General features: G+C 50.1%; 1 protein-coding gene and 1 non-coding gene across 4 annotated transcripts in view; both read left to right on the top strand.

The window, feature by feature from the left end:
- Positions 1–15,449, top strand: part of Zmynd8 (Zinc finger MYND-type containing 8) — a 596,751-nt gene that overhangs the window by 27,385 nt on the left and 553,917 nt on the right. The gene's annotated exons all lie outside the window — the stretch shown is intronic.
- On the top strand, positions 3,402–3,520 carry LOC137654839 (5S ribosomal RNA). The gene has a single exon (XR_011046723.1). It is a non-coding gene; the product is annotated as a 5S ribosomal RNA (ribosomal RNA).

Below are 15,449 nucleotides of genomic sequence, written 5' to 3' on the forward strand. Positions count from 1 at the left end.
TTTTAGAACACTCAGGAGGCTCCCCTCCTTGGGTGGGTAACTTTCCTTCTGAGGGAAGTTTTCCTATCCAGGCTTGAGTTTTTTCCCCTTTGGGGGTTCTCCTCTTGCCTTTTTTCGCGCGACTATGCTCTTGGTGCTGAGTGGTCGCACTTGCAGTTACGCTCAAGGGGCTGGGCAACTGCAGGAGCCCCTCTGCGAAGGATTGCTCTTTTTAGGTCACTGGCTGACCCGTCTCTTCTACGAAGTGTTTCTCTTTCGTTCGCGAGGGAGTACACTCATAGAGACTCCTCTTCGGAGGACTCTTCTGCTGTTGTTGCTGTTGGCCCCCTTCGCCGTAAGGCTCACCGTCCGCTACGTCGTAAGGGCCTCCCGTCTCCCTATAAGGGTGCTAAGAGGCGCCTTTTTTTAATCTTATCCATATGCAGCCTGCAGCTCCTACCTCCTTAGATCGCTCCGGGGATCGATCTCCAACGCCTTCCTGACCTTCCGCCCCTGGTGCAGATGGACAGCAGTCTGACCTCGTCATCCGACGGGCAACGGTCCCTTCGGGGCAAAGGGTTGCCTCCCACGGTGTGCTTCCCTTGCGTGTCAGGGTTCCCCTGCTCACCCCCTGCAGTGTTAGCGCACAGGCCCTCTCCTGCTCGTCAGCGTTCTCCTGATCGCTAGCGGTCTCCTGTTCGCCAGCGCTCTCCTGAGGACTCCGAACATCTTGCTGTTCCTGTTGTGCGCCCTGCGCGCCATCGGTCTCCTGAGCTCTCTAGATCTCCTGCCCGTCAGAGCGCACCTGCGCTTCCAGTTCCTGATACGCGCCCACGTTCGCCCGCGCGACCTAGAACTTCGGTTCAGGTCTTGGACAAGGACACTCCTTCTCCTCGCTCTCGCGATCTGGCTCGTCAGCCTGCTCCAGCGCAGCAACGCTCGCGGTCGCCTACGCGTGCTTCTAAGCTACTGTACGCACAGGATTCCACACGTCGCCCTTCTGCTCGCCAGCGACCACATACGCGTCAACGTTCGCCTGCTCGTCAGCGATCTCCTGCGCGTCAACAATTGCCATCGATCTTCCACGCGTTACAGGTCCCCTGGACACCACCAGTAGCGATCTAGCGCTCGCCTGCTGTGGACCACGATCTCCGGTAGCTGAGTCTTGGCGTAGATCTTCCTCCTGCTCGCCAGCGCTCACCTTTACTTCTGTCCTTCTGTGCGCCAGCTTTCTTCAATCGCCAGTGCACATCTGCGCGCCCTTTCCTGCCACGCACCAATGGGCGCCAACGGTTTTTCCTGACCGTCCAGGATCGCCTGATTGACAGCTCGCATCAGCGCCCACCTTCCTGATGCACCTGCGCGCCTTCTGATTAGCGCGATGCGCGCTAACCATTCCTAGTCTCTTACGTGTCAGCGACCTCCCACGCGCCCACGCGATTCTTCGCCTACGCGCTAGCGTTTTGTTAACGCACCACCGCTCGCCAACGCGCCATCGCTCGCCAAGACGCGCCATCGCCCGCCTACTCGCCATCAGTCTCCCGACCGCCTGCGCTCGCCCGCGCGCCCGCGCGCAAACCAACGGTATTCCATCGCGCGAACCGACGGTGTTCCATCGCGCGAACCAACGTTGTTCTATCGCGCGAGCGCCAGCTCAATTCCTGCAGTAGCCATTGCTTGCCTATGGGTCATCGCTCGCCTGTGAACTATCGGATTCCGACCACCAGCTCTCGCCCTTCCTACCACGCTCGCCCTCCTTCTGCGCTCCCTCGCGCACTTTCGTCTGCGCTCATGCGTGCCCGCGCACGGGCGCTTCCACGTTCGGCCACGCGCGAACCATTGATTTACCATCGCGCCAGCGCCAGGGCGATTGCGACCGCGAGTCCCGTCGGGGTTTCGCAACACGGCCAGCCTGGCGAGTTTTCTGGAACGCGTATTTCCAGAACACGGTCTTCACCCCGTAAACGCAGAGCATGTCACGTGCAAGAGCAGGAAGAATCTTCAGGGAGGTCTGAGCAACATTCTTCTTTCCAGAACCTCGGTTAGCCCTTCCTCCTCGTCATTCCCTGGAACGGTCTTGCCAGGGAGCTTTCCGTTCGAGATTTCTCCATCGGGCAAGGGGTGACTGGTTTAGCCCTTCCTCTTCTCCATCTCGTGGAAGGGGCTTACCAGGTCCTTTCCCTCCTCGGTTGCGACCCAAGGTGTTGTACAAGGAAGCTCCAGGAAGATCATGGGTACTTTCCTCCTCTCGGGCTCAAGCACCTTGGCGTTCCGTCGCCAAGTTTCGAACTTGCGGGCAAACTCGATGTTGGAGCATCTAGACGCAGTGACCGAGGGCTTCCCCTCGAGTGTCTCATCCGTGGATGTCGACAAGCTCAGATACTCTTCCATCCTTGGGAAGAGCTTGTTTGAGCCCAAGGACAGAGAAATGGACAGCTGTTGTGCGGAGGAAGTCGACTTCCGTTTTCACTCCCCCAAGGCGCTTTCTTCCAGACCCTGCAGGCCTACGACGCCTCTTCATTCAGCCTCGTCAGCCTAAGCTATCGGAACCGGCTACGGCAGCTAAGACAAGGTGTACAATAGCAGTCCCCTCCTGTCAGGGACAGGTAGCACGGGAGGCTCTCCCGGGGAGGCATAATCCTAGAGGGAGCGGCAGAGTTCACAAACTCTAGGATTGGCAACCCCCCTTGCAGGTCTCACGCTGGGGGGATGCCTAGGGTTACTCGTCCGGATAACAGCTTCCTGATGCCGATTCCTGCACGATCTCCGTGATCAGCCAAGGATATCGCGCTTCTCTCTTACCATCTCTCCGTCACTGTCAGCGAATCCAGTGTCACTGAGCCTCTATGCCATGGGGTCAGCAAGAGGTTTGCCCTTTGGGCAAAATGATCCATGCCTTAGGAGAAGGTCCACCATAGGGTCGTCGACGGCTCCCCCCCCCCCCCCCCCCGTCTTCTTCAGTCGATCCTTTCTTCTGGGAAAGCATCTGAGACGGGAGTTCCGTAGTCAACCTCTCAGCTCTGATCAAGTTTGTCGAACAAACTTCGTCCAGCGTGGAACAGCAGAGTCGATCAGACTGGTAACGAGGCTGCAGGTTCCATTCCATCCATCTTCCAGGAAGCTCTTGGAATTCAGCCTAGACTACAGGTGTCCCTGCTTAAGATGCAGTGTGGCGATCCCGCCGCAGCATCGCAGGTTTTTTCCCAGAGAACTCTACCTGCTTTCCTCATGGCCGCTCAGGAGCAGGCTCCCGCCTCCTTCGCTTTTTGGAGGTCTGGTCAACTCCGGTAGGCTCGGGTTCGACCTTCTCCGACACCGGGACAAGCTTCCGGGTCTTTACCAAGAGTGAGGGATCATGGTAATTTGCTAGGAACCTTCTCTACTTCTGCCTCAACATCTGGAGTATCTAGCCATGATTTTGAGTCAACAGCCATACCACGTTGAAAACACCGCTTCTCGTCCGATCAGCGAAGTTAAGCAACGTTGGGTCTGGTCAGTACTTGGATGGGTGACCGCCTGGGAACACCAGATGCTGTTGACTCCTTCTCCGAGCCTTCCCTTCAGTTGACTGTGGCAAGGCTGAGGAGAGTCGCAGTACCTGTTCTCAGTCAAGGAGAGCTTTCAGCCCTATCTTGGAACGTTTCCTGGGTCTCTTTTCCTCATTGACCCGTCTAGTTCCGAACGGTCGCCTCAGGATAAGTTCCCTGTGAGGAGGCCCAAGTTCCGATGGTATCCAAGCAATGATTAACCGGACTTTCTGGTCCTTATGGGACCAGCGGAACGTTTAGACCGGCAATGGGTTGACCTATGGAACCTCTTGCATGGGAGTGGATTTTCTCGTCCTTTCCCCACATTTGATGCTGTTCTCGGACTCGTCAAAGTAAGGGGGGGGGCATGTTCCGGTTCAGGCCTAGGTCAGGACCTGAGGGGTACCTCCCCATCATTCAGGCAGGCTTAGGGGCCGTAGTCTGGCCCCTCTACAGATCCTACAGATCCTGCCGAGTCGCTCCGTGTGCGACGACTTCATGGTACTGGCGTATTCCAACCAGCAGGGAGGCGCATTTTCATACTTTCGCATCTTGCAGTAGAGATACTGAGATGGTCCGAGGTCCTCTCAATACCACTATCGGCTCGCTCATTCCGGGCAGAGGAATGTTCTCTCCGACTATCTGAGCAGAGCCTCACAGATAGAGAGTACCTGGGGGTCTTTGGCCTATAGTAACCAGCAAGTCCTGGCTTGGGGGACCTGATCACGACAGCCTGGAACTTCAAGCTTCCGCTGTTCTTCCCCCCAGTCTCAGACCCCAAGACTCTTTGGCAAGATGCTTTCCGGTGACGGTGGGACAACATCGATGCCTGCGTCTTCCCACCATTGTTGTCTGTTGAGAATGGGTCTCAACAAGACCAGGTTGTCTGTCAACCTTTCGATGGCCCTGAGAGCTCCGCTGTGACTATACGCAGAACGGTTTCCGGACCCTCTGCTTCCCCTGACGGAACTCCCGGGAGAGCTTCTTCCACGACACAGGCTACTCAAACAACCACACTACAACATCTTTCCCGAGCCGTTGCATTGCTTCAGCTTCACGCCTGGAGACACTACGCCGCCCCCTCAAGAAGAGACAACCCGCTACAGTCGCGGAGCGAAGGTCGCGTCACCTGCGATAGTCATCCGCAGGGGTCTACCAGGCGAAGTGGAGAGTCTTCTGTGGTTGGTATCGTGGGAGAGATACCTCTTCCCTTGAGGCCTTTTCTCCAGCAATAACGAAGTTATTGCGTTTCGGCGGGTGGAAACTCTTTTCCGCTCTCGGCAGTGAAGCCTATCGCTCAGCCTTTCCCTGGCCTGCAGGCTGAAAGGAATAGACTTAGCCCTTCCCGCTGGACCTTTCTTCGCTCATGCTAAGCTGCGAACGTCCCTGCCCCCAGTCGGAGTGAGACCTCCTCCATGGAGCATGGTTCGGACTCTTTAGTCCCTTAAGAGATCTTCTCAAGAACCAGTACGTCAGGCCTCTGATCGTATTCCGTTTTGGGGGACGGTGCTCCTGCTCACTCTGGCCTCGGCCAGTGTGTAAGCAATCTTCATGGTCTCGTACGACTCCACCCTTTCAAGAGAATAGGGGAAGGTAACATTCAGGTTCGCTCCTGAGTTGTTTTCTAGACTCAGAATCTTGGAGTCCCGGACCTTCGGTTCGACTCCTTCAAGATTTCGAGTCTCCGTTCTGTATCAGATGACCCAAACCTTCTCCTTCTTGTCAGTAAAGGAATCGAGGGGTTATCTTTGAGAACAGCTGCAGTTTGTCCTCACGTGCAGGCCGGTTTGGGAGCACAGGGAGGACACAAGGGAGAGTCACCAGTATACCTCTTCAGCTCGGACTCAAGGGCATTCATCTCGACCTGAATCCAGACCCTCCCCCGTCACGTCGCCCTACAGCACGATGTCGGATACATCGCAACGTCCCTCGCCTTCGAGTAGAACTACTCTGTGACGCAGGTGCTACAAGCTGGAGTCTGGAAGCGTCTAATGACCTTCACAGCCCGCTTCCTGCAGGACGTGACCCACAGGAGTATCGATACGTTTCTATCGCTCTGTGGTGGCTACACAACAGCTGGTCTAACCTCAGGCTCCTTTTTGGACAGGTAGCAGAAGGTTGAGGGCATTGTTATCAGGTTTTAGTCTGCATGAACGAAAGAAGTATGTCTGGCCCTTACTTTTTTCTTCATCGTCCCCTCTACTGGGGAAGCAGCATCCTGGTCTCTGCTTAGCTGACCTCAAACCTCTGCAGGTAAACCATGCTTCCTTGTGTTCCGAGTATTGAGTCAATACTGTCGCGTCCCCCATACCCTGACGAGGTGGTATTGGGAACGTCCTAACCCAGAGTTCCTTCTGGAACTCCAGGTCAACTGCCTAGGACGGGTCACACTTTCTTCCTTCACACACAAGCTTATGTAGGCCACACGTTTCCTTGCGGAGCAAGGAACTTGTGAGGTGCAGGGACTCCTTTTCTCGAGTGCGACTCACTCGGTTTCTGAGTCCCCGGGTAAAGCCAAAGCCAGTATGGCTGGGGACTTTCCACCCTTCCTAAGGGGTAAGTCACCCAATGTAAATAGCGTGGTTTGTATTTCGATTACGGAACAAATGACAAATTCGGAGATAATTTGTATTTTTCCTAACCATACAAACCTTAGCTATTTACACATATTTACCCGCCAGCCCTGTCCCCCAAGTCAAGTCCTACCTCTAAGTGAAGTGAGACATTTCTCCGGTGTGTGAGGGAGGGAGGGGTAGCAAGCTACCCCTCCCCCTACCCCTGCTAACTAGCGCGGGGTAGGAAACCTCGTTAAAATCTAATGGCTCGTCATTTGAGCTACGCCAAAAGTAATACCCAATGTAAATAGCTAAGGTTTGTATGGTTAGGAAAAATACAAATTATCTCCGAATTTGTCATATTTTTGAAGATCGATGTCAAGAATGTTTTGAATTATCCGAAAGTGAGTGGTTGGCTTATGAACGCTACTCTCGTAAACTAGAAAGGGGTAGAGTTAGGTGTAGTTCCTTTCGATCAAGGGATTTATCATTTTCTAATGTCATTGAACCTAATTCTTCCCCTGTAGTGGTAGATCCTGAACCTAATTCTGTTCAATCTGAGCCTACAATGAAAGATATGATGACAGCAATCCAGGCTCTTGGTTCAAGGGTGGAATCGCTAGCAGCGGACAGACCAAAATTATGTCCGATGTTAATCAACTTAAAAGTGCTATTAATGTGTTCAGTGATGTGGAGGGTGCGTCTGCGTGTTCTTGTCGTTCACCTAGCCTTAGACCTCTTTCAAGCTCCCGAACCCATGGGAGAAGTAAAGTCGAGCGGCGAAAGGGAACGAGAGGCATCATCAAGCGCGCAGACGTGCCTTCAAGCGTTCCTGTTGTCTCAATGTCACAGATTGCTCACCCTCACCATGGGAAAGGAGAGGTTAGTATTTTATCCTCATCCTCAGATTAAGCTACGTATGGCAAAGTCTGGCGTCAGGCTTCCAGACCCCTTAAAAGAAAGGCGGATGAAGGCGAGCAGCGATGTGATCCATCACCGCAAGCGCCTGGCTGTAGCCATTGGGATTCGCCAGTGCGTTTTCAATCGTCTGTTCAATGTTCTCCTCTTAACGTCCTAACAAAATGTTGAAAATTGACAAGGGGATAATTCAGACTGAGTCAGAGCTTATTCCTGAGTCTGGTGTTACTGTACATGCACCACCGCTTCCATCGGACTGGATTCCATTTCCTGATTATGTTGAGCGTTACGCGAGCAATGAGGAAGGCGAATTCGCTATGGAAGTTTCGACTCCTGTTTCGTCTAAAGTTGATCCTAATTGGTCTATGCTGCTTGACATGAAGCAGCAACTCTCAACGTTTATGCAATCTTATCAGCCCGCGGTCAGCAAAGCGTTGGTTCGTCATGATTCCGATCGTGACGCGATGTCGCACAGGCGGCCTACCATTACACGCGATGTTGAGCGGGGTGATGGGACTGTTTATGCTAAGACTGCTAGGGCTCATAGAGTTCCTATTTCTCTTGACAGCAAACGTCAAGCGAGTGAGCGTGACGTCGAGAGTCATAATTCCAGGCGCACGACAAGCGCCAGGCGGCTGAGCGCGAAGTCACGCGCCAGGCGCCTGAACGTGACGTCACGCGCCTAGCTAAGCGTAACTTAGAACAAAAAGAACGTGACGTCGTATGTCAAGCATACCATGACGCCAAACGTCAGTCGGATTCAGTACAGCAAACGCACGGACGTGACGCCAAGCGCAATATTATTGAGCACCAAGTAGACAAACAAACTGAATGACTTGATCGCGCACACCGCGCAGCTGACGCTTGCGCTCACGAGCGGCGCCTTTCAGAACTAGAAGCGGTTACACCAGCTGGAATTATTTCGGAAGAGGATCAGGATGATCATTCCTCCCTAGATGAGCCATTGGACATTGCCTCAGAGGAGGAAGGAAATAAAACACCACAACATTCTGCTGATCTCAAGAAGATTATGTTGGTTTTTTTCAGAATTATTTCCTGACAGCTTTACTCCTGTAGCCCCTCGCTCTCCTCCATTGGAGTTTACCGTGGGATTATCATCAAAAGCGTCAAGGTTTACTAAGATGGTTCTCTCCCGCTCTTCTAAGAGAGCATTAAAGTTGATGGAGAATTGGATGCAATCTAAGAAAGTTTCCTTCCAGCCAAGTTAGCCTCCAAGTCTAGCGTATGGTATGAAACAGGAGGTGTTCTAGGCTTGGGAGTTCCTGCCTCTGCTCAGGGCGACTTCTCGAGTTTGGTTGACTCTTCTTGCCGCTTAGCTATGAGAAGAACGAAGATTTTATGGTCTATGACTGAGTTTGACCATCTTCTCAAGGGCATATATAGAGCTTTTGAAGTTTTCAACTTCCTTGACTGGTCTCTGGGTACCTTGGGAAAGAAAGTTTCTGCTTTAAAAGACCCTGAGACTTCTAACCTTATCCATACAATGTCCTGCATGGACAAAGCTGTAAGAGATGGCTCAAATTAATTAGCAGCCCTATTCACAGCCGGAGTTGTTAAGAAAAGAGAAACTATGTGCTCTTTTCTCTCCATGGGAGTCACTCCATTTCAGAGGTCAGAGTTGCTTTATGCTCCTCTTTCTCCTTCTCTTTTCCCTCAGGAACTAGTAAAGGAGGTGGCTGCTGCCCTTACTCAAAAGGCCACTTATGACCTGGTCTCTAAATCAGCAAGGAAGGTTCTTCCATCATTCTCCGCCCGTGGGTTCAAGGAGGATCTTACCTTCCCTCAAAAAACAAAGTTTTTTCGTGGAAGGACAGTCGGTAGAGGCAGCTTCAGATCCGATAGTAGAAAGGCCAGAACAAGGAGAGGTTCTAGGTCAGGCAGAAGCAGAGTCCGACTGCCTTCACCTTCAGACAGCAGTGGGGCCAGGCTAAGCAATTTTTGGCAGGCCTGGGAGAAAAGGGGAGTGGACCCATGGTCCGACTTAGTGTTAAAGAAGGGATACAAAATCCCTTTTATCTCGAAACCCCCGTTAATTTCAAACCCGGTGGATCTTTCTCCCAAATACAAGGAAAAATCAAAGAGGCAGGCCATGCAGCTTCAAATGTCTCTTTTGCTAGAGAAGAAGGCGATAGAGAGGGTACGGGACTTAAAATCACCTGGCTTCTACAACAGGCTGTTCCTGGTTCCCAAGAACTCGGGAGGATGGAGGCCAGCCCTCAACAACTACGTCCAGAAGACAAAGTTTTCTATGGAATCCCAAAGACCGGTTCTTGCAGCAGTAAGGAAAGGTGATTGGATGGTCTTATTAGACCTCCAGGATGCTTATTTTCATGTCCCGATTCACCCAAATTGCAAATGTTACCTAAGGTTTGTGTACAGGAAGGAAGTATTCCAGTTTCGGGCCTTATGCTTCGGCCTCACCACCGCCCCTCTAGTCTTCACAAAGATCATGCTCCACTCAAGAGGCATCAGAGCCTCCTTGTACTTGGACGATTGGTTACTAAGAGCCCCCTCACTCAATGGCTGTCTGGAGGTTTTGCGTCTGACAATGAGTCTGTCAGAGGAGCCAGGACTTCTGGTGAATTCAGAGAAGACTCAATTGATCCCTTCCCAGAAGATTCTTTATTTTCGGATGGAGATTCACAGTCTGACTTTTCAGGTTTTTCCATCACCTGCAAGAATACAGCTAGCTCTCCTAAGGCTTTGTGCCTTTCTAAAGAAGGAGTTTTGTTCAGTGAGGGAGTGGATGAGTCTCCTGGGAACCCTCTCTTCACTGGAACAATTTGTGTGTTTTGGGGAAACTAGTTTTACGACCCCTTCAGTTCCATCTCAATTGCTATTGGAACAAAGAGGACAGCCTCGACAAGGAGAGCATTCCTCTTACGGGACCAATAAAAGAGTACTATTGTTGTTGGAACAACATAAACGGGTTCCAGGAAGGTCTCTCTTAGGAACAAAAGAGCCCAAACCTTATGTTGTTTTCCGACGCCTCGGACTCTGGGTGGGGAGCAACACTAGGAAAGTCAGAGATTTTGGGTCTGTGGACAAAACAGCAGCAAAGTCTCCACATCAATCAAAAGGAGCTGTTAGTAGTCCTGTTGGCTCTCAAGGGGTTCGAGAAGCTAGTACTAAACAAAGTAATACAAATCAATGCAGACAATACCACAGCTTTGGCCTACATAGCGAAACAAGGGGGAACGCATTCGAGGCTGCTTTACGAGATAGCAAGAACTCTTCTCGTTTGGGCACATCAAAGAAAGATATCCCTGTTGACAAGATTCATTCAAGGGGGAAAAAAAAATGTGAGGGCAGACAGCCTCAGCAGGAGGAATCAAGTTCTCCCCACAGAGTGGACACTGCATCTAGATGTATGCAAGAAACTTTGGCAGATTTGGGGCTGCCCTCTCATAGATCTATTCGCAACTTCAAAAACCAAAAGACTAGAGAATTATTGCTCCCCAGTTCTGGATCTCGAAGCGTCACACACAGACGCGTTCCTGATGGACTGGTCACACCTAGATGTGTACGCTTTCCCTCCATTCAAAGTGCTGTACAAAGTACTACAAAAGTTTGTCTCACGAGGGAACCAGATTGACGTTAATATCCCCCTTCTGGCTGTCAAGAGGTTGGTTCACAGAGGTACTGGAATGGATGGTTGATGTTCCAAGAAGCTTGCCATTGAGAATAGATCTTCTCAGACAACCCCACTTCGAAGGAAGCATCCAAGGCTATTGCTAGAGCAAGAAGAACTTCTACTATCAGGGTGTACCATTCCAAGTGGGAAGTTTTTAGAGCATGGTGTAAAGCTAACTCGGTTTCTTCATCCAGTACCTCTATAGCTCAAATTGCCGATTTCTTTTTAGAGCTTAGAAGAAGGCACAATTTCTCCTCAACCATTAAAGGGTACAGGAGTATGTTATCAGCAGTCTTCAGGCATAGACATTTAGACCTCTCGAATAACGAGGACCTTCAGGATCTCCTTAGATCCTTTGAAACCTCTGAAAAACGTCGACAGGATTCACCAGCCTGGAATTTAGATGTGGTTTTAAAATTTGTTATGAGTGACAGATTTGAACCTTTGAACTCTGCTTCTTTTAAAGATCTGACTTTAAAGACTTTATTTTTAGTAAGCTTAGCAACAGCTAAAAGGGTCAGTGAAGTTCATGCTTTAGAAACGGCGAAGCTATATGCTCCCTGCTGCTTGAATTTTTAGCCAAGAACGAACATCGTCCTCATCCATGGCCAAAATCTTTCGAAATTGCTAACCTCTCTGATTTGGTGGGTGAGGAGCTGGAGAAGGTTCTATGTCCTGTAGCACTAAGGTTCTATTTAGACAGGACTAACGGTTTAAGAGGCAATTCAGAAGCTCTTTGGTGTGCAGTCAAAAAGCCTGCTTTTCCTATGTCTAAAAACGCCTTATCATATTTCATAACTTTTGATTAATGAAGCTCACACACTGTGGTGAGGCAGACCTTAAGCTCCTGAAAGTTAAGACTCATGAAGTTAGAGCTGTGGCTTTTAAACAAAATCGTTCTCTGCAAAGTATAATGGATACAACGTTTTGGAGAAGTAAATCTGTATTCGCATCACATTATTTAAAACGTGTCCACACACTTTATGAGGACTGCTACACTTTGGGTCCATTCGTAGCAGCGAATGCAGTAGTAGGTGAAGGATCTACCACTACACTCCCTTAATCCCTAGTACCCTTTTCCCCTCTTGGAACTTGTATATATTTTTATGATTGGAGGAAATTGTTAGACAATCTTCCTTGAGAGCGCCCGGAACAAGGGTATTAGTTGAGGTCCTGTCAGCATATAGGTTATTCACCGTTTAACAGCTCCTAGAGTTCTTCAGCCCCCTGGGTGGATTGCTGGTTCTCAAAGGACAGCAGACTCATTAATGCAGAGAACCATTGAAGTCAGCTTCCTTAATAGGTACGAACCCTTAAGCTAGTTTTGTTTTAAACTCTCAAGTGAAATTCCATTAATGTTGCTGTCTCTGACCTGCCACCAAGGGTGTCAATCAGCTATTATTATATAACCAGCAGGTAAGTTTAAGTGTTTAAAATCGATATTTTCATAATAAAATAAATTTTTGAACATACATACCAGCTGGTTATATAACTTAAAATCCCACCCTCCTCCCCTCTAGAGACCTATGGGCATGGAAAATCTGATACTAGGAGGGATAGTTCGACCTAGCTCCGTGGTGGCGCTAGTGTATACCTGGTATATCTATGCGATTGCTGCAAGTTTTGAATTTCTTCCGGACAGAAGAATAAAGCTATTGTTATATAACCAGCTGGTAAGTATGTTAAAAAATTTATTTTATGAAAATATCATTTTATCATAAAAACTCCATTTTTCACATGGTTCAGAAGACAGTGTTCCTACACACTTTGACAGCGGCCAAACGAGTCAAGGAACTTCATGGACTCTCTTTCGACATCGCCCCATTCATGAGAAAGGTGAAAGGCAATCTTCAGTTCCGTCCCTGAGTTTGTTGCCAGACATAGTCTCCAGAGGGGACAGATCCTAGACAACAAGTCTCCACTCAATAACTGACGATCCAGATCATCTGCTACTGTACCCAGGTTGAGGTTTGAGGCTCTACCTCAAGAGAATGGCAACAGCCCACCCCGGTCTCTTCTCTTGTCGTCAGCACTGGGAGAGACAAGAGGAGGATCACCAAAACATCATCTCTGCTGGATTCACAGTCATCAATTACACTCTGAATCCAGATCCTCATCCAACACGTCGACCCACTATGTCAGGTGCATAGCTATGCCCTTGGCCCTTCTAAGCAGATTACTCTGTGATGCAGTTTCTACAAGCAAGGGTGTGAATGCTCCAGATGACTTTCACAACCTTTCTCCTGCAAGACGTGACCCACAGGAACTCGATACAATCTCTATCAGTCCTGTGGTAGCTGCACAACAGCTGGTTGTATATCTCAAGCTCCTTATGGGACAAGTAGCAGAAGGTTGAGGGCACTGTTACCCGGTTTTAGTTTGTGTGAATGTAAAGGTTTGACTGGCTCTTATTCTTTTCTTCATTCTCCCCTCTCTTGGGGAAATCAGCATCCTGGGTTCTCGGTATAAGCTGACCTCAAACAACTGCAGGTATACCATGCTCCCTTGTGTACCTAGTATTAAGCTAACACTGTTGCATACCCTGGCGAGGTGGTATTTGGAAAGTCTTGGTTACAACAGTTTTTCCTACTAAATCTCGGAATAACTTTCACCTTGACAGTCACACTGCTTTTCTCAACACACAGCTTACGTAGGCCGCGGACCTTGCGTAGCAAGGTTTTAGCGAGGTGCAGGGACTTCTTATTTTGGGTACAAATATACTCGGATAAGGAGCCCCGGGCAAAGCCAAAAGCCAGATTGGCAGGGACGTTCACCCTTCCTAATGGGTGAGTCACCCCTAATAAATAATGTAGGTTTGTGTTCCAGTTATGGAACAAATGACAAATTCGTAGATAATTTGTATTTGTTCCTACTCTAAATACAAACCCTCATTCTTTACTATAGGAGATATTCTAGCGCGAGCTGGAAAATACGGCAGAAAACCTTAACAAGGTCGTTGACGACCGGTCCGGTAGTTATCCACCTGTTAGGGGTGGGGGACTGCTGGTCGGTAGCTACTGAATACCTCCAATGCATTCTAGCCGTTGCATTGGTAGCACCGCTGCTCCTGCTTTTGTTTGACTGGTAAACTAGCCTTTCTTTAGTGTGTTTTTGATTAACTTTTTTCATTTTCTTTTCTTTATTAGATGTGATGTCCTCTATTATGAGGAAGTGTCCTGGGATTCCCCCGAAATCTTGTGGCACATTCATGTCACCACTGGAGGTGGATCCTCATTCCCTATGCCATTCGTGCAGAGGTCATAGGTGTTCTGAAGGCTCCCCCTGCCAAGTATGTAGAGAATGGTCGCCCTCTCAGTGGGATAAGTTCGTGAAGAGGAAGAAGAAGAAATCCAAGAAGGATTCGTTACCTCCAGGTTCGCCGTCGAAAGGTAAGGAGTCTCGAGCCTCTTCTTCGGCCTCTCGATCTCTCCCTCCAAACTCTTCCTTGCCTCCTTCCTCCGGGGGGAAGTCAAGGAAGAGCGGCACCATTGACTTAACCTCCATTCCCCCTGGTCAGGCGGATCACGTTGCCCCTCCCAGTGGGACATTTTCTTCCACCATCGTGAATAACTCTTCTATTCCAGATCACATACGAGCGGTATGGCCTGCCCTTGGACTTCTTGGTTCTCCTTCGGTGGAAGTGTGGAACCAGTTCCTCGCGAGCACAGTCTTACCTCAGGTCCCTTCTGTTTTGGAACTTTCGGGAGTTCCGGACCTCGCCTACATACCGTCAACCCAGCCGGGGGCCGCTGAAGTGTCGGCAGATGTAGAAACTTCAGCTCCCGCGGCGCCTACTTTGCTTCTCGCTTGCGCTTCTACGAAACCACAACGTTGCAAGCGCGATCATCGCTATACCTCCCCCTCCCCCTCCTCCTCCTCCTCCTCCTCATCATCTTCATCCTCATCATCTTCATCCTCCTCGGAGGCTAGGAGGGAGAGAGAGAAGAGGAAATGGAGAGCTCGCTCTCCGCCCAGACGTTCTCGTCGGAGAGAGAGGCGACATAGGAAGAGACGTTATCGTTCTCGCTCTTCCTCGCCTTCTATCTCTTCATGAAATGTCTCACCGAGAGACGATAAGCGCTCTCATCATAAACATAAGAAGAGCGCATCCTTGCGTCATCGTTCCGCCTCGCTATCGTCTTCCTTTTGCGAGGGATCATCTAGGCGCTGTAAGAAGAAGAACTCTACGAGACGTTCTCGCTCTTCGTCACGAGAGAGTTTTCCTAAGCATAATAAGCGCTCCTGTGGGAGCGATTTTTCATCTAATCGCGCCCGGAGCGCGACCAAGGAAAGAGAGCCCTCTGAGCGCGATCCCTCTCCTTTACATATTAACTTGAGGAGCTGAGATCGCTCTAGGGAAGCGAGAAAGAGCACTTCTTCTTGCCGTCGCTTTGTATCAACAGAGAGAGAGCACTCCTGTCCTTCAGCATCCCGATCGCGCAAGTCTCCGGACATATCCGCGTGGGGTCATTCACCTCGACTTCGTGTTTCAGACAGAACAGCTCCGGTTCCCGTACTTCCTAATGAGTTACGGAATATGAGCCTCACGAGAACCTCGGAAGAAGACGCAGGGGTTCAACCCTTCTTCTCCTCGGTTGAAAAGAGAGGAAAAAGGCTAGACCGCCAATCAATGCAACCTCTTACTGAGACAGTACCGTTAATTCGGTCGGCTACACCTAGACCATCGACTTCCAGGCAAGATCAGGTGCGCGCGGCGCCATTAGCCAGCGTTCAGCCTTCCCTTGGAATAACGGCTATGGAGTATTCTATGTCGCCATTACCTCCAGACACTCGGGCTTCTATCGCCCTCCCTTG

Source organism: Palaemon carinicauda, chromosome 15, assembly GCF_036898095.1.
Source record: "Palaemon carinicauda isolate YSFRI2023 chromosome 15, ASM3689809v2, whole genome shotgun sequence".
NCBI classification, from domain to species: Eukaryota; Metazoa; Arthropoda; class Malacostraca; order Decapoda; family Palaemonidae; genus Palaemon; species Palaemon carinicauda.